The 25,613-nt window shown below is 44.4% G+C and overlaps 1 protein-coding gene across 3 annotated transcripts in view; it reads left to right on the top strand.

Annotated features, from left to right (window-relative positions):
• The window catches only part of LOC133355514 (monocarboxylate transporter 2-like), a 74,263-nt gene that overhangs the window by 13,207 nt on the left and 35,443 nt on the right, over nt 1-25,613 (top strand). The window contains exon 1 of one of the 3 annotated variants that reach the window (XM_061572841.1): nt 6,681-6,700. The exons of 1 other annotated variant lie outside the window; for it this stretch is intronic. The gene's annotated coding sequence lies outside the window, so the exon portion shown is untranslated. Of the gene's footprint in view, nt 1-6,680; nt 6,701-25,220; nt 25,326-25,613 lie in introns of those variants that run through there. One more of the 3 variants, XM_061572839.1, reaches the window with a different exon arrangement.

Below are 25,613 nucleotides of genomic sequence, written 5' to 3'. Positions count from 1 at the left end.
CCAGCCTTCCCCATCGCTGTGGCCAAACTTTTGCTCCCACAAGGGCATTTCAAAGCCGGAGGTGGTTGTCGCGAGTCGCGAAGTCGCAAGCGAAGTCCGGACGGACCCTTCGCCACTCGACAACGGATTCCTGCCAACCTTCTGTTGCACCAGGCAAGGACTTTATTTAAATGCCATTGAAGCAAGTAGTGTGTGGTGACTGTGGTGGCGACTGCTTTTGTAAAAGCCGCGCAAGCGAGCAGTAACTTTTTCGAGCCGCTCAAAAGGAACGCGTTAGCAGGAATTACCAGTGGTTGCGTTTTGCATGAATAACTGGGATGAAACTTAACTCACGCTCAACAGAGGTGTGAAATAGAACAAACTACAAAATTCAACGTGTAGTTACTCAAAATGCAGCGTATGTCTACATATGTGTGCCTTTAACAGAATCCTCTTGTGTAGGATATGAAAATGAATAAATGATGTTTGCACGTGTTTTTTAATTTTGAATTAGCCGGTACAGTACTGGCATTTTTATAACAAAACTGAACACATATATTGTTAAGCACGTTTGTTCTTGATGCACATGTTTGTAAGTTCCACGTGGTAAAAAAAAATTATTGTGGCTGAGCGTGTTATCATAACAATACATAATATTTAGCGCGATCAGTACATATGATTGCATCTGTGACCACTCAACGGAAATGTTTTCTTCATTTTTATCTGATTTTTTTTCATAACGTGGCATTTGGTAACATTTCGCATTGAGTTCTCTGAAAGGAACTTAAATAACAACAGTGCAACTTATTTAGGCCACTTTGGACGCAATATTCAGCCGGGTAGAGCTGCAGTTAGACCACGTGGCTGTGAGTCATGAGCTTGTGATTTTTAATCGGTAGTGTCAACAACGCCCTTTCATCCCTCGAAGGGGTCGATAATACGAGAACCACTTTGTGGGACGTCAACACTGATTGCCCTTTGCAGGCATCCTCCGTCGCCATAGGAACGTGGAATTCCCACCCGTTGGCTCATGCTGGGAAATAATTATTCTTTGACATAAAAAAGCTCACGTGCATCTCTGAGATAAACCCACGAGCTTTTAAACACTGCGTAATTAAACTCATCTTTCAATGTTGATAAGGTGGGCGTGCTCATTGGGCGGATCCTATTATCCGTGTTTACCCCTGTGTTTTACTCCTATCCACACAACGCAGTGCGGATAACAGAATGGATAATGTTACATCCGGGAAGGAAGTACATCTTGGTCAATTTGAGCGGATAATGTGATGAATTTGCTGTAAACGTTCTGCTTACTGCTATTATCCACCCAGAAGGACGGGTAATAAAGAACTTGAAATGTTCTTGCTGTGGATTTCACACCTGATGATGATTGCTTGTGTTGCAGTCGAAACGTCGTGAGAATTTTTATTGTTTAAAATTTTATTATTTTATTATTTCCCTTCTACGTGACTTTACCGAAAGAACCAAGAATATGAATAACTGATGAGCATTTCAACTTGTAACACGCGCGCAATATTCACTCCCTCTCATAGTAGCGGGTTAATGACACATTTATACTTGTGCAATCTAACCCAAAACCAAAAAAAAAACCTTTATTATAAAGAGGTATTTTTTTGCTGTGCACAGCTCTGCTTAACCAAGTTGCAGAATTGCCACGGGATGTTGGCCAAGCATATGCGGTGCAGCAGATAAGTACGGGAAACGAGTGTTGCTGTACAGGAAATGATTGTGGGCAGCTGTCAGATCCCCAATGGGGATGTTATCTTCTTCATCTGAACTAAGGTGTAGCACACCAGGTGTGCAATTAGTTTCAGAACAGTCGCATTGCCAAGGTCATCCAAAAATAGTCCCCAAACGGGGATTTGAAAAAAGTGTCAAAATGTGATGGCAGCTCCCTTGGTTTGTAGATGGCAGGAAGTGAACACAGTTGTAACAAACAAACAAATTGTCCCTGGGTTGTAAGTGTTATTTCCTAATTGCTTATGTCTCAAAAGTACAGAAAATGGCTATTATTCGCCACAAACTTTGCTTTTGTGACCAGGACAGTGATATTTTGAAATGTATCTATTTTCAATGAGAAAACGTGTGAATTTGTGTCTTTCGTTCACATTAAGCCCTGGTCACAAAAGCAAAGTTTGTGGGGGAATAATAGCCATGTTCTATACTTTTTTGGCATAAGCAATTATAAAATAACACTTAGTACTCAGGAACAAAAATTGTGTGACATATTGTAATTTAACAAGAAGTGTCTTTGCATTGTAATGAGTGTTTGAGTGTTACAGTCATTATATATTTTTGCTTGTATTTTATGTTCATAAACAGCTTTATTTCCCATAATTTAGAATGAATGCTATGCAAACCGTTTAAATTTAGTTCTGCTGTCGACTGAGTTCAAAGTTTTCATGGCCATGCGTTTTACTGCTTGTGACCAAATTATCCCGAATGTGCCAGAAGCTAAGCAGGTATGAGCCTGGATAGTGCTTGGAACACCGACCACAACCCATTACAGGTGCTATAGGCTGTGGGGCTACCTAATGGGCAGCAGAGGGCAGTGCAGCCACATCCAGTGTTGTACTAAACTTCCATGCTGCCACATCGACACTCCCCACCTTCACCAACCCGCAAAGGCCAGAGTGGTCAAGTATGGTCAAATAATTCCCTTGACCTGCACGGGATGGGCAGGCCCTTGTACAGCAGTGGATTTACAAAGGGCTGTACATACACATGCATCTTACTAACATAATAGTAGTTTTAATTTACAAACTCACAGGGGCAGTACTGGGGTTTGTTTTAAGAGAACAACAATGAGTGTTCGTGCATTCTCTGCATCAGGTGAGACAACAAAGGCAAACATCTCCCGTATAGCCTTAGCAGACCGTTAGGGCAAGTGCTGTTAGTGAGCACCTAATTAAGGGCCGACACGGCACACAAAAGAGCAGGTGGCCACCATCACGCCTGGCCACCTATGTCTCCCCAGTGCACTCATTTAAGGCTGAGTCGACCCAGGGGATGCCCTGGACCGGTTCAAATATTCGGGAATTTAATTCGGGTCGCCAGGTTCGTCGCGCGTTGCGCTCACCACGACACCAGGGCTCCTACAATGCGGGACACAACGCAGACAAATACACAACACGGGATCTCTGACTTGCTTATAATCAGTACCCCCTGTGTTGCATGTAAGTAAGACGTGTTTACCAATTATGAGGTGCATGCAACGTAATTTGTATATTAACGTTGCGGTGAACGTTAAAAGGTGGACCGTGGTGGGTGGGTTGTAAGGACCGGAGTTTGGAAAAACCTCGGTTTATTAAAGCCGCAAATTGCGGCAGCGCATCTGATGCGCTAATAAGGTGGCACGTTCTTTGTATTAGCTGGAAGCTATGAAATGGTCTCTGAAGATCAAAACGTGTTTCATAATTCGCTTCTGCAGATGAATGAAGAAACGTAGCCGGCGGTACAGCCAATACGTGTTTTCTACTTCCCATGCCAAATTTCGTCAATGAAGGAAAAAGAACATTGGCTGATCTCCAGCATTTATTCATTAATTGTATATTCTGCAGCTGGTACGAGGAGGTGGGATGCCAGATTTTTTTATGTATGTATATATATAAATTGTATTATTTTCATTATCTGCTTATATATTATCAGGTATATGTGGGATGTGATCACAAGTGCTGATATATAACGGATGCTGCTGTTAACACACCGCCAATTGCAATCCTCCCAGTCAGCATCAGTTGAATCTCTACTCCCCCACTCCCCCACACTGTTCACCCAGCAATACGAATGGGTACGCCACACTTACATCGTTTGGCAGGTTGAATGTGGTGGGGTAAAGCGTGGGTACTACTACGTCTTCGAAGACATCTGGCTGGCATGTAAGAGAACGCCAAAATACCCACGAGTTTTTTTCAGAGGTCCTTTCACTAGCCGAGTCATGAATAAGCAATTGCAGGGCTGCAATTGCTGGGTCCTCCCCCTATGTCAACTCAGGCTTGAATATCTACGGAAGCCTTTTTTTTGCTAATATCAATCACGATGAAACAAAATAAGAATTCGGCTTTTCCCTTTCTGGCAATAAAACAGGTGGTGTTAAGATGTTCAAACACAAAATAGATACCTTTTACAAGGCATCAAGTCTGCATTAACCACACGTACTTGTGGCAAAACATTCAAACTCACATATGCTCTGATAATATACATATCTGGGCAACCCTGTACAACCAAGCCATACCGGGGCCATGCCGGTGTAACAGGCTAAAATAACCCCTGCCCCGATTAAACCCGGGTATAGTTTGGCCCAGGCCAGAGTATACCCGGGGGGATAAAGTGTCCTCGGCTAAACTATACCCCCCGGGGGTTTAAACTAGACTGGGCCAGACCATTCTCCTCCAAGCCAGAATATGCCCCATGTCAAAGTTCAAAGGCAATTATCCATACAGAGAACAGTCGACAACGAACTTCAATCGATATCTATAAAGCGTATACATGGAAGTAACAATCTCAATTTGATCAATTGAAGCATTTTTAGGGTTAGGGTTATTATTAAAGTTTTTTTCTGATTGAAGCAATCAAAGTCTATGTGTTTACAGTTTTAAATAAAATTTTGGAAAAATGTAGTAATTAATGTGTACATCGCTCAACACTATTACTATCATGGGGGTATGATTTGGCCTAGAGGGGCATAATTTGGCCTAGGCCATAATATACCCCAGAGTATGAATTGGCCTAGGCCATAACATACCCAGATATAATCTAGCCTAGGCCGTTTTAACCCCGGGTATACTATGGCCTGGGGGTATACTACGGCCTGTTACACCGGGACCTTTCGGAGCCAGCCCGGTTTTTTCCACTGCAGAAGCTGAACTGTGCCACTGAAGTCACCATGCAATGCACGCTATCATTATGTCTTTCCTCTTTGCCCTGCTTGGCCTTGAGTCATATTGAGATGGATTGCGAGGCGAGCGTATCGTGCTTTTGTTCTGGGCTGGATTTTCCAGTGGAAAAAGGTGGTTTGTTATTATTACTGGATAGAGGCAGCTGCCAGCCTTTGTACAACCTCTGTGTACACCCTTCAGTCTGGTCTTATTAGATATAGGAAGGTAAGCGTCCAGCAGCAGATAGATCGTGCTTGATGATTATGATATAATTTGTGGCCTATTTAGGCTATTCTGTGTGGAAATAAAGGTAACATTGCGGGTACACCGTCATATTTATGACCGCATTCACCCAGCTGACCGCAGTATTGCCACTATGCTACTGTTAGGGAAAAGGCAAAAGTGGATTTAATAACTTGAGCAGTTTTGGCAAAGGTGACATTTTAGCTCTTTTTCAGTTGGCGACTCTGTACAGTTCTTCCCAGCTGCTGGCCTCGACAGGACTGAAAGCGTGTATATGCATTAGAGGTGGTCACATGGGGAGCATGGAAGGCGTGATGGGAGTCGTGCTTTTCTGCTGTTTGTGAGCAGCACACCTTTGTGTATCGTTAAATATTATTTGTTTCCAGCACTGCACACGTGTTCCCGTTGTGAAGGTTTTTTTCCTCATCATTAAAAGAAAGAGTTGGATTTGAATGCGCCAACAACATCGATTATGAATTCAACTAAATTGTATTGATCTGTTCTCTGGCCTCTCAACCGTGACTGCAAATGTCGGTGAATTTTTATTTTTTTGTTACCGAAAAGGCGCGGAGGACATTAAAACGTGACTTTGACAGACCTTTGACAAAGGTCAAATCCATAGAGGGCCATCTTGCCATGAATACTTTTGGCAGCTTTTCCGCAATCGGAGGGAAAGCCACGTTTTAATTTAACAAGCAGTAATTTTTTTTTGGGGGGGGGTATTTTCTAGGCTGCAATTAACTCACCTCTAAGGCGTATCAAACACGGTATCCTCTGCAACGGAGCAAACAAAGGAAAAAATTGTGAAATATAGTTTTTGTTTTCTCCAAAAAATCTCTCGTTGTTAACCATTAGCAAAGCAGATGGTGCCTGCACATTTGCAGGCTGGTGTAGCAAGTTGCCGGTGTGAGATAATTGCATGGCAAATTGATTAATTGGCTGTGCCAATCTCTTTTTTTTTACAAGGCCAGTCGATTGGGGACGTGACTGGAACTAGACGGTGCAATGTTAATTGCCCTCATCATCGACATGGCAATTCTCACAGCATCGTTGATTTGTATTTTTATCAATACTTAAGGTGCATTTTTTTTTACAATCAAAAAAGCTTTAAGCAACGTACTCAAATCAAAGTGAAATTGTGTTTTCCCAACTTTAATAACTAAGGGCCGTTCTCGTCTCGTGTTCAGAGCTCTGAGACACTGGCACAAATTCCACTTTCCGATGATGAGGCCACGTCAATGTATAGACCAACCAAATTTGGCTTCCTACAAATTGATACCGAATTTTATCAACCCAAGTGTGATGTTTGGCTGAGCCTTGCCCTCAACTAGGATTTTAACTCAGATACTTCCAACTATAAGCCAAGTGCTCTAACCACCATATCACACGCTCGGATGTCTTCAGAACATTGAAAATATTGTATTTGCAACACAGCCATATCAGGTTAATGTTTAAGCTTGAACATTAGGTTGACGGTTGTGCAACAATATAATACAAATGTCCGTTAAGAGACCGTTCCCATGGGAACGTTGGGTGATGCCGTGGTGCGACGGTTAGATCAATGGACTCCCAATCGCGCGGTGAGTGTCTCTCAATCTCCTGGCGTGGCAAGTACATTGGTAGGCACTTTTGTCTTGTATTCCTCCAACATCATTCGACCCAGCAGTAGAAATGGGCTGGTTGTGTGTGGTGGGCCAAAAGTGTGGGTATTCACCCCTCTTCAAAAAAACGTCTGGACGATGTAGAGTGAGCCGAATATACCCTCTAGGACTCACTCGTTTAGAGGTCCTTCCGCCAGCAGTTGCGTGAGCAGGTAATTTCAGGGCTGCACTTTTACCCCGTTAACTTCTTATTAGGGCATATGCAAATGTTGCTATAGGGCAAGATAATGAAGTATATTTAGATTTTTTCTAATTCCCTATAAAAACAGAATCACTGGAGCACCATCAGGGTAATAAGTAAAACAAAACATAGCAGAATGTGGCCATAAGTGGACACAAAAGTCACTGAAACCTATGGGAATTCCGTATGGGATTTTTTCCCCCCTCACAATATTGGCAGTGATTATTCCTAGAGGGAATGCCGATGCTGGGCTCAATCCCCCAACGCTGTTTTCCACACCCCAATTTATGATGACAAGTCAAGTGTAAGCTACCTTTGGGAATGGACACGTGGGATTCCGCTGATGACGCTGACACTATCTGCACAAGGCAAAAACAATGATATGGCATTCCTGGGGGACTTTTACTAGAGGCGGGCAATTAGTGCTTAAAAGGTTACCATTTCATGGTGTTTATGGGGAAGGGAGGGGGGGAGGAGGGAGGAATAATAATAATTTAAAGTCCACTGTCAATCCACTGTTGGATGAGGACTCTCCACACCATTTCAATCGTTGGTGGTTGTTTGGCCAAAGACAACCGATGTACATTGAAGAAGTGGCCCATATTTCGATTTAAAGCTTTCGTGACTGCAGGGATTCATATTCTTGGATCTTTCGGTGAAGTCACGTAGAAGGGAAATAATAAAATAATAAAAATTTTACATAATACAATTCTCACGACGTTTCGGCCATAACAGACGGCTGCTTGTGTTGTGGCCGAAACGTCGTGGGAATTTTATTATGTTTTATTTTTATCATTTCCCTTCTACGTGACTTTACCGAAAGATCCAAGAATAAGTGGCCCATAGTTGTTTTTGTTCTTGGTGCCTCTCCCAGTGCTCCGGTTTTACCTGCCCTCCAGACGGTGTCATAAACCACCCAGGTCTGCCTCCTCAACTGTCTCGAATACCTTTGGGCAGTCTTGAGCTGAACTATTTTGTATGACCAGGTTAAAGCCCTGCTGAGCTATTTTCTCGTTTTCAAAGGCGGCCATTGAGCGGCAGATTTGTGCCAGAAAAGCGCCACATATGTTAACAAAAATAAAATTGCCTTGACCACAAATCATTCATTCCAGCTCACCATCCAAGTGGCCTATATTAATCGTGGCAATGTATAGTTGCAGGCAAATAGTCTAAACGCATTGTTTCTAAATATGGATGAGGGCAAAACCGGAGGACGTCTACGCGACCACCATGGGGAGAGAGAGAACACACAACCTCCAAATATACAACTGGCATCGGAAGGGACCGGGATTGAACCCACGAACCTCCTGCGTACCAGGCGATGGACATAATCTCTCCTCGCCACCGTGACGCCCCTATAATAGTACAGAGTCCGTGTTTGCTGATAGGGCCTGCAGACGTAACAGGTTATTTGTGATTAATCACAAGTGTACTTGTTCGTGTGTCCATGCACACGAATGTGTTGCTGCCATAGTAGCGGCTTCAGTCATTAAAAATGTTTCGCGAATATAAAAAAAACGTGTAAATAATCAGCCTGCTGTGTGATCCTTAAATGTGCGCCATGCGAGAGGCTCCCTAGACCACGAGTTTCCAGTGGCATCAGTTTTTGCTCAATGAGAGGGGGAGATGTCCCTGGGGCTCTTGAAAGCTGCAAATGGATACCAAGTGGAGGCACGAATCACTAATTGTTTGAGAGGGCAGAGTCATTAGTTGATGGTGGCAGCCTGGTTACTCGTGACTTCCAAAAATAAGCATCACATTGTTCAAATATGGTGTTGTGCTTATTTGTGGCTATGTTCCAGGTGCGAGAATTTTACAAAAAATAATACTCATATCCAAAAAACATTTCTTTAGTATTCTTGTTTCTTTCGGTAAAGTCACACCTGATGATGATTGCCTGTGTTGCAGTCGAAACGTCGTGAGAATTTTTTATTGTTTTATATTTATATTATTTTATTATTTCCCTTCTACGTGACTTTACCAAAAGAAACAAGAATATGAATCCCTGCAGTCACGAAAGCTTTAAATCAAAATTTTCTTTAGTAGTTTGTGTAAGAAAATACAGCACCGGTAATGTGGATAAGATGTCACTTGCTGAAGGGGTTCCAGAAATTTAATCACAATATTTATTTATCCTGGACAAATCTGATGAGCTACGAAGCTCAAGAAAAATCGAGCGTTCGCCTCAGTTGGTGGACATTCCACATTGGGATTCCCGGCAGTTTCGTCGTCCTTGGAACGAGCTCCGTTGACCCTCCACAGAGCGGCGCTCACTTAACCCATGTGCCAGAGCGATGATGGTGAGCTGAGCCGACCCCTGACCTTCCTCGAGGTGTCAACCTTCCCGTCTTGCGCGAGGTGTTCCCCCCTCACGAGGCATCGTCGCCAAGTCATTTAAGTCAGCCTCAGATCAGGACCCTGGTGAAAGTAAAATCATACAAAGGTTCATTTCCAGCCTCAGTTTTGGAAACGGCAAAAAATAAACCTGCCGTGAGAGTGCTGATGCACATATCACGTTGCTTTTATATATGTATATAGCTAGTCTCGCATGCTACTTTGAAATGTAATGTCCCGTATGCTTTTAACAACATTTCCTGTCGGGTTTCCCCAATCGTCGTTTACAAGGTGAGATCAATAATGCTCGAGAACGTGACAGCTTCGCGCATGGGGTGTAACAACGCATCGACCCAACAATTAATCTTGATTCCTAAGGGCGCGATACGTGCATCGCACACCACGTGTGTGTGAGAATCGGTGTTTTTTGGATGAATATATTTCATTGCAATGGGGTCCATCTGACTGCTGTAGCCACGAGCGGTGTTACCATTCACAACAAACCAGTAGTGAACATGCAAACGTAGGGCCAACGTTGGCGTGTTCACTGGTAATGTACTCTCCGCTCCGCGAAAGACACTTTTAAATCTAAATTGAAAACCAATTTCTTTGGAACTGCTTTTTATGATAAGTTTGCTGTCCTTCCGCCCGCACCTCCGATTAGCACGGTTGGCTACGTACGGTGAAAAAGAAGTTCAACGTGCATCCATTCACAACAACCCAGTGAACATGTAACGCTGGGCTACCGTTGGCCCAACGCTTGCGTGGGTAGTCAAGCTTTACCCAGTGAGGTGGTCCCTTCGTCTCTATTTTCCCCTGTAGTTTTGAATTCTCTCCCCCAGCCATCCATGCTGTCGACTGCCTTGCCACTCCTTCAAGTCCATGCCCCTCAAGATACTCCTCTTCTCCTCTATGACTGACCGAATCAAATCATGCGTACATCTCTGAATTATGGATATGAATAAGCCTCTCTGTTCCCTCTTGCGCACATCCAACTTTATTGTACAGGGCCTTGACATACTGTACATATGTATCTTAGATGCTGTTTAAAATGTAATGGAATTGATGCGGTTATAGGAAGGCCTTCATCCAGCAGTGGATTTAAAAAGGGCTGTAGATTGTTATTGATACTAAATATTTTTAGGTACTGCATACTGTACTGTATTATGTAAGGGAATTTGATAAGATTGTGCATTACATCCATAACGTAACCATGAAACTACGACATAACATTAATTAAATCAATCATGACTTACATAAAAATAATATAAAAAGTATTTATGAATCACTCTGACCTGAAGTTATAGATATAGAATTTTAAGAGATGGGATCTTTAACAAGGGCGTACTTATCCTCCTTGAAATGGCATTGTCATTTGTACCTTTCTGTGTATAAACACAGACTAAGTTTCCCCTAACCTTGTGCCTGAGTAACAGCAGCGCCCAGATACAACTGCTATCAGGTCATCTGAATGACCTTGGCGACAACCATGCCCAGTTTCCAGGCACTGGGATAAATTATTTCATTACAAAACAGCAACTCGCGCAATGACAAATGTTGCGCTGCATTCCCCTATACAGCTATAGGGGCAAGCCCAGTCGGTCAAATCCTTTTTTTAGGGCCGGCGTGGGTGATATGGCCAACATCACGGCTGGGATACCTTTGTCTCGACCCCAGTGCTGATGTTTGTTACACACACTCCATACCAGGTGGTTCAAGGGTTGAGTTGATATATGGGGTTGGGGGGGTGCCCAGCACAAAGTTCCGATATCACTCGCCGATCAGGTCCACTGTTGGCTGGGAATGTTTACCTGAAGTTGCCCCGGGCTGATAGAGCACAGTGCGCCAACCGCTACATCACCACTTCACCTACAGGTGTGCACTGAAAAAAAAGACAAAGATCCCCCCCCCGTGTAGCCTTAACAGACACCTATGAAGGCCGGCGCGGCACACAAGAGGGTGGGTGGCCAGCACCACGCCCGGCCGCCTTCGTCTCCCTAGTGGCGGTGTTTTTACACACCGTACCAGGTACTCATTTGAGGCTGAGTCGACCTAGGAGAGGCCCAGGACCGGCTCAGATAATCGCCACTGGTGTTGATCGTGAGTGGGAATGGAACTCCGGTCGCCGGGTTCGTAGCGCAGCGCGCTAACCACCACACTACCGCTCCCCACTGGTGTGCACGCACACCCAATGTCCACGCCACATTATTTGGTGATCTTGCTTTGGCAGTGGTGCACAAGCACACACAAAAAAGTCTACACATCCGTCAATAACACGGTGGCCTTAAAATGAATATCTATAATAGATGACGTTTCGTGAAATAGGCTTTCTTCATGGCACGTAAAATAACAGCGCGGTGCATAATTACTACCACACGAAGCCATTTACGTTCTTTGAAGAAAGTCCAATTGGAGTAAATATCACCCGTAATATATTTTGCTTTCAAGGCAATTTTGTTGACCGTGTTAAGGTTTCAGGTTACGTAACATATCGTACGATTATGAAAACACTGCACATTATGTAAAAAAAAAAGAAATGCATACAATTACAACCACATTCAGTTACACATTGCATGTTGCTATAACGTACGGATGGACTTGTGATGTTTGTGGGTGGCAGGGTGGCGCAGTAGTCAACACTTTTGCTTCACAACAAGAAGTCTGTGGGTACAATGTAGAATAATAATAAGCTCTATTATGTAAGCGCCTTTCATATCGAAATATCTCAATGCGGTTTACATAAGAAGTAAAAACTCTACTCACAAGTGTAGATACAATCTATTTGAAACAGAAAGCTGATACTGGTAGGAACCTCCTGGTTACACCAGCCCACAGGGGATTATTGTGTCCGTCCGTCGTGCATCAAAAAATGGGAGGGGTGGAGCTGGGTGGAGAGGGGACGGTGGGGAGGGGCTGGGTGGGGAGGGTGGGGCTGGGTGGGGGGTGGGAGGGGTGGGGCTGGGTGGGGAGGGGCTGGTCACCCCGTGGTGCCCTTATAAAACTCAACGTTTGACCTACTCACGCCGGCTTGTGCCCGCCCTCACAGTCGGGCATATTTGCGGAATACACCACGCCGCCGTTGACCCTGGCCATTGGCCGATCAACCCAACGTTCCTACCAGCTCCCTCCGCAGGAATGTGTTGATAACAATGCCAAAGTCAACCACACTCGAAATGCCAATAACATGAAGAACAAACTCTGACTCGGGTGCATGTCTGTGTCATGATCGTATGTTCGTATGTTTTCCGTCTGTGATGTGTCGAGTTCCTATGTCCGTATGTTCCCCGCCTGTTCTGCATGGGCTTCCGTCAGGTTCTTACGTTTTCCTCCCATCGCCAAAAGCACATTCACTCGAACTGGTGTCAGTCAAACATACCGACGTTGACAATGTACCTGCAATGACTCAATTGGGATCACACACAACAGCAGCGGCAGCAACATCGCCCCCCTACTGCGGACACTTGGCATGACCATCCTAAAAGAGTCCTCAGACTTCGTATGTGTGATGCATGTTGAACTTCTTTCACACCGTACGTAGCCGACCGTGCTAATCGGAGGTGCATTAGAGAGGCTGTTGTCCCTCACCCCGCACCTCCGTTTAGCGCAGTTGGCTACGTATGGTGCGAAAGAAGTTCAGCATACATACATGAAAAAAGCGCAACAGTAAATAATTCTACTACTTAAAAAAAAATGTGCTTAGAGTTTCCTGGCTGGCTGCTGGCTGGGCTCCTCTCCACCCCAACAATAACTCTGTTGTTCGTGGCTGTGGGGCGTTGCCACCAGAACTAGCTGGGTAACTGGCGACACGGAATTATCCATGTCACAAATACACATCGGATTGACGTGAAACGGCAAAAGAATAGGAAGTTTGGAAGATGTAATCATGGAAAGCGACACCAGAGGTGGCAGTAACGAATAAAGAATACTGACACGCTTAATTTACAATCGCTATAACTTTTCAATATACGCTCCTGTTAATCTTATTCTTTCGGCAGAGAATATATATGTCTATTTGAACAACAACAAAAGCCTCACGAAAATATGATCTCGCCAATTATATTTCACGTCGAGGATTGTGAAAAGATAATGCAAGTGACAGCTGTGTCTAATTTCTGTTGCTGGGCAACAGGCTCCCTATGTGTTACGATGTAAAACAATTTCCCTGCAGGATCACCATCATAATCAAGTCTCCGCACCGTCCCCCCCCCCCCCTCTTGGCACACATTCACCCCTCAGCAACCCCTCTGACCAGCACGGTGATATATCGTCAAACCACTCTCATGGCCCACACAGCATGCATGGGTGGAATTAACAAGAGGGCTTTAAACGTACTATTTAAATAGTTTTAGTTGAAAAAAAGTTGTAATCACTAGTAGGACAGTATTCATAAAATACACAACTTTACGGTTTCGTCAATCTGAATTGTTGCGGGTGATTGAAGTAAAAAAAAAACGTGTATTTTGTGAGGTTTTTAAATCCTTTATATTAAGTTCACTTGCTTGCTTGCGGCTTACGACCGTGCAAGTCTTTCGGTCGTTTTTTAACCCACTTCCCGTGATCCAATCGAGCTGACATTTTGCACACAGACTCGTTGTGCGTGACAATTTATTTTCGTGAAAAAAATGTTCAAAAATGTTCCACTTTTTAGGAATTTTTTTTTTCATATTTAATTTAAAATACCAATGTGATAAAAATGAAACTCTTACTCAAGAAAAACAGAAATGAATAAGAAAATAAAACCGATGCCACGCATATAAAGGATTTATAGTGAAAAACTTTGTTTTTACGGGTAAATTTTTTTCTGTCGTGTCTGAGTAACCGCTGTGAATAAGCACGGCGACTTTGTTGAAACTTTGGCGCATGCCCGTGTGAAATTTATAACCTTGGCCAGTAGACCCCACTGAGCATTGTTTGCACCATGTAGTCTGTTTGGAAAGCCACGAACAAACCTTTACCCTGCAAGGTGAGTTATTGATTTTCTACACGTTACCTTGAAAGAAGAGTGTTGAAATGATTGTGTTGTATTCTCGTACCTTTTGAGTTTGTCGCAATGCGTTTGGTTTGCGATTCAACAAATTGCTGCGATTGAGGATTGCGGTCCGATTTAAAACTCTTTTCATTTGTTTTAACACGAATCCATTACTGTCAATGCGACATTACACATTTGCATGCGGTACATTGATTCATACACATGTGATGCGATGCCCTATATCGCGAGCTGAAGAATCGATGTGCATCAAAGCGTCGTTTTGCAATTAAGGTGTTTTTGTTGAATAGCATAGAACCCTTCTTATTAAGGTAAAAGTGCAGCCCTGCAATTACATGCTCATACCACTGCTGGAAAAAAATTGCCTCGATAAGAGGGAGCCCAAGAGAACTCCTCTGGACAGGCCGTCTCGTCATCCATGACCTTATTACCCACGGGACTTAAAGTTGTCTGCCAAAACTCCAAGCCCCTATTCGTCCTCTTATCCCATCGTGCAAATGCGGTTAAAGTGGAATTATTTTCCAAAAGTATATATCCAATGAATCAATGTTATTTTATTTTGCGGACAATTTCTGTACATTTTCACATGACCACACAGATAATAGGAACAGCAATATAATGTCCCCCGCGCCACTGCAGATAAATTGAGTTCTTAGGGAGCCATACAATCTATGTAGATCACACACTGTTGCTTTGCATAGATTTCGTAACTGCATATGGAAAGATACATATGCTATATGCATAGACCTTTTAGAATTCAGAGCAATGTCTCAGTGTCCTTTAGGATTTAAGTGGGTATAAATAGGTAAGCTATTAACTTGTAATGACTGAAATTATTAACTTTTAAGGCCTCGTGTTCTCCACTCAAGTTTGCTGAAAATATTTTCAAATATACAGTGCATGTTAAAAAAATACCTAGAAAATAGTAATAACGTAACACGAACTGAAAAGTCAACAGGAACGTCATACGCATTTCTCAACGTGCGTTTGCACGAATACAAGTACGGCGTACGGTTGCTGTACAGGGACGCCTGGAGGTTACTGGAGGCCTGACGTTTCCTGGAGGCCTGGGGCAGAATGCCACGTGCGGCCCCCTTATTCATTCACAACAGAACATTGGGCCTGCGGTGGATCTGGGGGGTGACCCTCTTCTGCGTGAGGGCCGGGCAAATTCACCCTTTGCCCAAGCCTCCTTCTGACGGCCCTTGCGCTCTTACGCTGCACACACTGCCTGTATTTTAATTATGTACATGAAAGGGGAACTCTTAACCGTGGCGATATTACCCACGACTCCAGCTGTAAGGTACACCGAAAACTCATTATCCAAGGGCCCCTATCACTTCCTAGTATCCTTGGTTATTCTGTATTTTACCCAAAAATGCATTGCGAAGTTGCTTCTTTCTCGTATAAGAGGAGTTGCGTGAAAAAAATACTATTTTCCGCAGGTTATCCACGATTTTTACCCTGCAGATAAGAGTAATGTTCAATATGGCGACTCTTTTTGCCATGTAGATAACCGAACCCGGATTATAACATCGACAATATTGGTCCCCCATATCACTGCGAATAACAGTTCTTTATTGCAAGTGCATTGTTCAAAAAATGTGAATGCAGGGTGGATTATTGTCTAAAGATGATCCCTTAAGCCGTTACTTTAGAGTATCTGGGTTCAAGTAAAGAGTAGGCTGTAATTCAGTTCGGCTTTCATGTGGATCAAGGCCATGGTTTCAATAAGTGCACAGATAAATCATTGTTTCGTCTCTTTTAATTGAATTTGGCCCTGGCCCAACTGAGGACTTGTTCGACACGTAAAGTGAGCTACCGAGTGACGCGCTCATGGGGAGTTTACATGCAACTAAAACCAGGCTTAACACGTAGGCTTTCGCGACCAATATTATTCATAATAAACGTTTTTGGGTTAGATCGCGTTATTTATAAATGTGTCGTAACCCTCCACCACCCGACACGGCCAATTATCAAAAAAGTGTCACGTTGACAAAAGACAAATAGTTCACTACTTTAGCCCACCGGTGTGTTGAAGAGTGAAACCACAACATTTACAATTTTTGAGTAATACGACGTTTCGCTGGTAATTGCATCCAGCATCATCGGGAAATTGTTTGCTGATTGGCCGTGTCGGGTGGTGGAGGGTTACGACACATTTATAAATAACGCGATCTAACCCGAAAACGTTTATTAAGAATAAAACCAGGCTCACATTTGTGGTGATACCTTTGAAGGCAAGAGGGCTGTGATGCTGCTGTAGTGCAGTATGTGACTTACGGTTATGTTTTTGTAAGGGGATTGTAAACATGGATAAAAAAAAATAATCTGCCCTATTGCACAATTGTTATATACCAAACGGTAACTGTGCAGTCCTGCAATTACTTTCACACGTCAATCTTGGAGGAGCTCTCTAGAGGGAGCCTTGGGGAGCCTCTGTCGAGGGGATTAGGCCTACTCGTGCATGCTGGCCCAGACATCTTCGAAGAGATGGAAGTGGCCACACTTTACTCGACCTGCCAATCGATGGCAGCATCGGTGGTGTAGCCGTTCATACCGCTGGGTGGGAGATCGAATGGTTACTGGTTGGCGTCCGTTTTGAAAGTCTGGTAGGAAAGACATTGCACCATGGCAGCAGCTTCTACTATAACACACACAAAAACTAATTTGTAATGGAATGCATTTTTGATGTCATTATATAGACACTTCTGCAAGCTGGCTTTTTTAAAGCTGAAAACAACTTTCCTCAAAAAGAACACAGTGTTCGAGTCGTACAACGCCCTCTTCGTTGTGTACGGAATAATTGATCCCGTAAAAAAAAAACGCGAACAGGTTCTTTCAAACGCGAGAAGTCTGCTGACTTCAAAGATTCATGGCTTGGATCAGTTTCAGCAACATAAGCATAGCACAAAAAATATTGGATGAAGCAAAACACTCCTTATCTGACACCTACTACCCGGCAAACTTCTATTGCCGGTGGGAGCTGTCGGATCCCCATAAACTACATTTGTCTGTGCCCTTATTCCTCTTATTTGTGGGTTTTTATCATCCTGATTTATGGAATGGCTTCCCATTATTTTGCGGCTATCAGGATTTCCCCGGCAGATGCATCCTTTTAACCCACAGCTTATCTGCTGGTCTTGACTTGCCTTTTTTTCCCAGCATGCACTTTGGGAGTTCATCAGCAAAAACATCCTTCTGTTATCCCCCCTGAGAAATGTTGAGCAAAATAAATGTGTGGATAACATCGAAGTTAATAGGTATCGCTGACCCCATCGTCCTCCACATCACTGCGAATTGTGGAGGGTTTTTCTTGTTCTCTTGCCACAATAACGCACCCTAAATTATCCAGTTTTAAACGCTTAAATTGTTTTAAAAATATAATTGCAATTAAGAATGTCCTCTTCAACGCTGTGGGATAAAAAAGAGTAATACGTGTGTAAAGTTAGAAAATTCATTTCCACTGCGCATAAAATAGTAATGGTCACGCGACTGAATATGCAGGTGTAAAGTAGTAACTCGGCGGGAGACGTCTTGACGGGTAGCACACTCTTTATTTTCACCAACTTGTAGTTACACGGATGACTAACACCCACTTCGTTGCACGGGTGACTAACACCCACTTAGCTACTCGGGTGACTCACACCCACTTCGTTGCACGGGTGACTAACACCCACTTAGCTACTCGGGTGACTCACACCCACTCAGCTACACGGGTGACTAACACCCACTTCGTCGCACGGGTGACTAACACCCACTTAGCTACTCGGGTGACTCACACCCACTCAGCTACACGGGTGACTAACACCCACTTCGTTGCACGGGTGACTGACACCCACTTAGCTACTCGGGTGACCCACACCCACTCAGCTACACGGGTGACTAACACCCACTCAGCTACACGGGTGACTAACACCCACTCAGCTACACGGGTGACAAACACCCACTCAGCTATACTGACACGGGCTCTTGCGCCCCGTAGCCTTCCGGGACACACCCAGCCGGGGGTGCCCGTCTCGGCTCTGGGTACCACCGTCCCGACCCACACGGGCGTCGGACTACGGGTCCCCCAGTCTCGGCTCCGAGCCACACAGGGCCCCGGTCCTCACAAGGACGGCGGGACTAGGGGTCTCGGGCCACTACCTCCTCCACCCCGTCTTCGGTCTTCAACTGGTTAACACTGACCACGAGTGCTCTCGCGCGTCTCCCTTTATACCCCTCCTGCGGACGTCGCTGAGAGCACCCACTTATCTGACCAATCACTGCGCACTCGCTACGATCCTCTTTTCCCAGCTTGTGTGAGCGCGCCTTACCACCGGCGCGCGCGTCCATGCCACGCCCACATCGCGTGCCCAACCCCGCGCCCCGTGATCCATCACTGTCGGCGCACGTCAATACCACCACTACACAGGCACGCGCTTGAACGCGCGTGTGTGTGCGCGTGTGCGTGCGTCACGCGTGTGCGTGCGTCACGCGTGTTCGGCTTGCATGCGCTCCTGTCAAACTAAATTAAAGCCTAGACTTTGGCCGAGAGCCACGCACAACATCTGCCAAATGCAATTTTAAATATTTATATTAACACTCTTCCACTGCTGTGGAGTTCGTATGAACTTCATTTACATAAGGCATTCATCGTGCAAAAACACGGTAGCGTGCTGTTCAGCACCAGCGCGGTAGGTCAGCACAATGTTCTTTTCTTGAGACCAACTTCTCTACTATATGAATTTTCTATACAGTAATATTAAAACACTTTTCTTTATTAACATAATGCATTTCAACTTAATGGAAGACTGAAAGTGATGGAGAGAAAAGAGTAATTGCGCTATGAATCCCTCCTAATAAAATTGTCTTTAGACTCCCCGTGGCGTTCCCGAGTTAAGATGCACACCGTTTTTAAATCAATACACAATGCTGCGTAAGAGATGCTGCCGTGGTGAAATGGCAAGCACACTGGACATGCAATCCTGAGGATATCTTCTGGAGCGGCAGTTGAAACAATGCAAGTACGTATCTAAAATCCTGCTGCCTCTCTGTTGTCCTACCCAGCGGTACAAACAGCTACGCCATAGATGCTGTCGATCAATCGGCAGGTCACGTGCGGTGTTGTAAAAATGTGGGTACTTCCATGTCTTCCAAGACGGTCTGGCCAGCGTAGAAGAGTAGGCCAAATTCCCCTCGAGAGGGGCACTCTTCGGGCTCCCTTTAGAGAACTCCTCTAGCAGCGGTGTGAGCAATGTAGCTTCAAGGCTGCATCTTTAGAGGTATACAAAACGGTACTGAAGTCTATTGTGTAGACAACGTTTTAGCAGTATATCAGTAACATTCCTATTATTGTGTTAAAGGTTTCGGAGTGACATACTGTATTTTCCAGATCACCAGCTGTTACAAAAATAAGGCCGGGCAGTTTTCCACTATTTATCTAGAGGGAAAATCATTGCATATGTTTGTATGCACAAGTACCCTTGGACACACTCCAAAACAATGGCCAAGGTCTTGTTGAGGATGTGCCCACCAGCTACATTGCTCACATAAGGGGCATTCCACCCACGTTTTAGGAATGGTATATTTTTGTGAATGCACTCGAAAGTTTCATTATTTCAATTTTTTTTAAACCACAAAGTAACCCTTGGAATCCGTGCATGTGTTGTTCTTTTAGCAAGGCAAATTGAGCCTTTGAATTAGAATAACATTAGCTTGGGTAGGACCTTTTTTGTGTGTAACCGTGATGTTCTTAAAAGTGTTTGCCAAAAAAAAAACACACTGCAGCATTTCAATGGGTGCTTCTAATGAGTTGCTCTGCTAGTCTCATGCCAACGGTGGCTTGTAAGTGTAATGTTTGTGTCAAAAACACACACATACACGTGTGAAATTAACGACAGTAGCTGGAAAGCCGAAATATTCACTCTTTTTAATGGATATTTTTCATTAAATTACTTCAAATGTGTCCGTTTAAGTACAGATTATGCACTTAAATTAACACATTTGAAGTAATGCAATTTTTTTTATTACTACAGCAATGTACTTAAAAAATACACAATGATCGCATAGTCGTCAGAGAGCCGTGTAACAATTGTCTCCTGACCTGTGTAATTTGTACATCACACAACAAAAAATAACTGTTTAAATTCTCAAAGCAATCATTACAACACTCAGCGGCAACTATGCTTCATGACCAAGACAAATGAGCATGGCCCGTGATGCATTTAAATGACTGCGTGTTCAATTGAATGAAAACTGCAGTCCGTAATAATTGAGTGTTTTCTTTTTCCAGTGGAATGCATTGTGCTTGTTTAAGCTTAGATGACATGCACGTTTGTCAGTTAGTCTTGAGTTTGAATGAGTGCTAATTGTAAATACACATAAATATAAACAAATTTTCTTGCTGTGGATTTCACACCTGATGATGATTGCTTGTGTTGCAGTCGAAACGTCGTGAGAATTTTTTTCATATTTTTATTATATTATTGTTCCCTTCTACGTGACTTTTCCGAAAGAACCAAGAATATACACGAATGTGTATTTACAATTACACACGAATTTAAAGTTTTTTTTAACGATTGTGACTTCCGTTTATTCGGGACCCCGGGGTCCCGCCATAAGGTTCATTATTGAGGCAAACAAGCTCATTAAAAATGAGCTCATTATGCATTGTTATGAGGCATTATGGGTAAAACATATACAGGAGAACCCTTATCTGCCATGATACATCGGTAAGATCAATATTGGGCATCTTATCCATAGGGTTATCTGTGATTTTTCTCTATATCCGCGGGATAAAATTTCATAATAACCAGCATGATGATACCTCTAAATCTGCAGACAAATTGTGAGTTTTCGTCATACATCAGATGCAATATTACGAATAATAGGAAGAAATAGGGCCACGGATAATAGCAGTTTGGGCAGACCCTACAGCCTGCCGCAGATAGAAGGAGCCGCGGGTAACAGGGTCAGGAATAATAATACAGTTTTGTACTCAGGGTCAAGTTGCATCGGTGGAGTGCTCTTGCACTAACATATGGCAAACTCCAGACTCGTCACGACCTTCTGGGTCTCATCAGAAGTCACACTGCCGCAGGATAACGTTGGTCTGAAGAAGCTAATAGGAGTACGTGATAAACCGGTTTAATTAAAATACATGTATTTATATTCGGTGCTTGAATGTACTATAAAACGCGTTTTTTAAGTCTAAAAGTCCTCTTCATAATGAAGCATCCGATAAGCCTAAGAATGGCATCCCATGAGTGCCAATCTATTTAAAGATGTTAACTCCCTCGCCTGGTATGCAAGATGTTCGATCCTGACCCTCACGCCTGTATATTTGGAGTGTGTGCAACAATTCCAGTGAGATGCAAGTCAAACAACAACCACAAGACAACTTAGATTAAGGCCATCAGTCTAACTCCGTACTACAACAAACATGGCCAAACAAAAAAACTTTTCGAAATCACCAGAATAAAGCCATAAAAGCAATGAAACAGTGATCATAGGAACTGTGACCGAATTTTCACAATAAACGACATAAACAACATGTACCATCAAACCCTGTAGCCATAGCTGACTGCATGAGTCACTCCACAACAGCAGAAGCATCAGTCAGGGTATCAAAAAGTGTGCATTACTTGGTAAAATAAAATAAAACAAAATTTGATGAGAAGTTGCTATTTTGAGTCTTATAGTGAACAAATGAATCTTAAGTTAGGGCGGACCGGGCTTCTTGGTACAGACAAGTTGGCATAGTATCGTGTCGTGAGAAGCTGTGATACATACTGCCAGTCTTAGACTGCTCACATACCATTTATCCTTGTGCATTAGTCAGAGCCTTCAATCGTATTGATGTTACTTTGTATGTGTATCTCCGTTTGATTTCGGACGCCAGCTACTCTACCTTTCTCTGTCACGTGGCACCTTACCGAGACCTTTAAAATGTGATTTTACTGGTAGAAACCTCCTGGTTACACCAGCCCACATGGGATTAGTGTGTCCGTCGTGCAGGGAGGAGCTGGGTGGGGAGGGAGGGGCTGGGGGAGGAGGGTGGGGCCGGGTGGGGAGGGGCTGGGTGGGGAGGGTGCGGAGGGTCTGGGTGGGGATGGGGGGGGTTGATTGGGGAGGGTTGGGAGGGGCTGGGTGGGGCTGGTCACCCCGTGGTGCCCTTATAAAACTCAACGTTTAACCTACTCACGCCGGCTTGTGCCCGCCCTCACAGTCGGGCATATTTGCGGAATTCACCACGCCGCCGTTGACCCTGGTCATTGACCAAGCAACCCAACGTTCCTACCAGCTCCCTCCGCAGGAATGTGTTTTTTCACTTAAAAAATGACAAGGAACTCTAATTGTGTTGATGAGGTTTTGTTGAACTCACAATTATATCACGTGAAGGTAATGTTTAACTTTTGTGCCGAACTTAAACTGCAATTGTCCTTCCTCTCGGGGGACCAGTTGGCTTTACAGGCGCTTCAAACAGCGGCCTTGTTAAATAATGGAACAGAGTCCCAGACAGTATCAGAATCATTGCTGATAACATGTCACGTTTTAAAGAATGTTATTCTTCTTAATTATGCTAGTGTTATTCATGTATTTTACACTGCGCGTTCATAAACACACGTAATTGTTTATGGTGACGAGTCAAGAAATATCTAAGTCTGAGCACTGTATTTGTATTCTCATTGCACAATCATTTCTAAGAATGAATGCTTATAATGCAGCAAGGTCCCAGACATCTTCAGATCGCCTTCTTCGAAGGACTTTCAAAGTTCCTGGGGTGATCGCGATTTTGCCTGCCACTGTGCACCTCCCAAACTTTGGAACTCTTTGCCTTTGCTCACGAGACAATGATAATCGTTGTCCCCATTTCAGTCTGTCTTGTCCACCTCACTTCTTTTAAGTGGCCCCTAATCCGCTCGTGTCTGGCCTTTTTATTACACGCTTTTTTATGAACTCACTCTGTTGTTGTTGTATCCTCAAATCTTGTAACTCAATTTTAACCCACTTCCCAATGTGGTATCGACTGAAAACTTGGTATACTTATGTCATACCGATGATAATACTATATTCTATCATAAAAAATATATATTTAAACAATCTTTTTACGTTATGTTTCTGCTTGGGCCTAATTGTCCACGGTCAACTGACGTTGGCTGTAAATCGTCACGGCCGCTTACGTTATGGCAAGCCTCGGGGCCACATCCTGGAGTCGTGGAGATGTGCCATTACGAGTAACGTACATTTCATGAAAGCGTGTTTTTAAAAAAGTAAAAAAAAATATTACTCTGACGCATCGGGGATCCACGGATGAAATGTGGGCTTACAAATGTTAAAAAATCATGACGGTGTATTAAAGTCGCATGACGTCTACCATCTGGAGGTAAGTGCGGTCGCTATTCGTCTGAATCATCGTGATCGTGCGGCAATCCTACGGAAGCCCTTTCCGGCGTAGCGAAATGATCATCGCACCTTGATAAAAATAGTATTGACTCAGGAACAATGCCACAAGTCAGCAATTGCTGCAAGCAATAGCCACTCACAATGTGTGCGTGCCTTAACAATTATAACCATGACCAATGGGCACACGATGCAATTACAGAGAAGGCAGAAATATCAAGTAACTCTAGTAACTAGTAGCTTGACCCACCGGTCCTTGTCCTTTATGTCTGTGAACTATTGCGTTACACAATGACTCCAGACAGAGTGAATCGATTGTCATCTGTTTTCCCTCGAGGAATTACTGTACCACTTTTCCTTAAATTGTCTAACTGTACGGAGGACACCCCAGGGCACTCCCATTTGTTTTATAACCGGTTTGGTAACTTTAACCACAATCCAAATATAAAGGTCCCCCCCCAGTATAGCCTCAACAGACTATTGGGGCAAGTGCTGCGAGCGGAGTGCCTACCTAAATTTTGGCCCACACGGCACATGAGGAGGTAATGTGGCCAGAACCACGCCCGGCCGCATTTGTCTCCCCACTGCATGACGTTTTCACACCACACCAGGTACTTATTTGAGTATAAAGTCGACCAATTCAGATCGTCACCTATGTTGGTTGTGGTGAGCGGGAATACAACTCGTGCCGCCCAGGTTCACAGAGCAGCGTGCCAACCAAAGCGCCACCGCTCCTCACACAAACCGACCCCCTTACAAAGATAAAGATCCCCCGTATATACTTAAGAGACTGTTGGGGCAAGTGCTGTTAGCGAGCACATATGAAGGCCGGCACGGCACACGAGAGGGATGGGTTGCCAGAACAACGCCCGGCCGCCTTTGTCTCCCCAGTGGCGATGTTTACACACCGCACCCAGGTACTCATTTGAGGCCGAGTCGACCCAGGGGGAGGGCCCATAACCGGTTCAGAAAATCATCACTGGGTGTTGGTGGCCGTGAGCGGGAAACGAACTCGGGTCGCCGGGTTCATAGCGCGGTGCGCCAGCCAAAGCGCCACCGCTCCCCACACCCACCACCTACACACACAAAGACAAAGATCCCCCGTATAGCCTTAACATACTGGTGAGGAAAGTGCTGTTCACGAGCACCTATACTGCACACACACACCATGTAAACACACACACACACCCATACAACAACAACAACCGCCATTCGCCACTCAGTGGCGGAGACGTCACCACGGCGCTTGTGCCAGGCTAGGTGCACGTTGAGGCCACGTGAAGTGTCGAACGCCCGCTGGCAGGAGGTCACGGGGCAGACCCAGGTGCCACATGGGTTGACTGACTGATGCACCACCTGTGCCCCCTACACACACACCCCCACCCACCCCCTACACACACCCCCTATACACCCCCACCCACTCCCTACACCCCCACCTACACACGGCCCTATACACGCCCACCCCCTACACCCCCCCCCTACACTCCCCCCTACACCCCCCCCCCCTACACACACACACCCCCATACAACCCTCCCCCCTACACACGTTGCCACTCAGCCCTCTCAAGAGGAGCAAGTTTGGGGTGGGCATTGATGCCGCCCTTTATCGCCCACTCCTCTCACCTGTGACCGCCTCATTGATTCCGTCCGCGCTCGTGGTAAGTCGCCCTGCTTATCTCGTGCTTTAAATGAGCACGTGCTGGGTAGGCACATTTGTTGATTGTTGTTCGTACCTTGACAAGCATGTGCGTGGAATGGGTTATTGAATACTCTCTTGAACTCGTGGGGCGCGTGCAAAAGTAGCTACATCATATGTAGTAGCTACTACACGTAATACAACATGTGTAGTAGCTACTATTACATATGTTGTAGCTACTACATGTGTAGTAATTTTAGTTTACACACTTTCAAGGGCTCCGCGCTAAATGCTTTCGAGATATCAATTC

The sequence above is a fragment of the Lethenteron reissneri genome, chromosome 51 (assembly GCF_015708825.2).
Source record: "Lethenteron reissneri isolate LAM-NWPU_2019-01 chromosome 51, ASM1570882v1, whole genome shotgun sequence".
In the NCBI taxonomy this organism is placed as follows: Eukaryota; Metazoa; Chordata; class Hyperoartia; order Petromyzontiformes; family Petromyzontidae; genus Lethenteron; species Lethenteron reissneri.
Note: the sequence above shows the minus strand (reverse complement) of the source record. Positions and strands in the feature narration are given on the sequence as shown.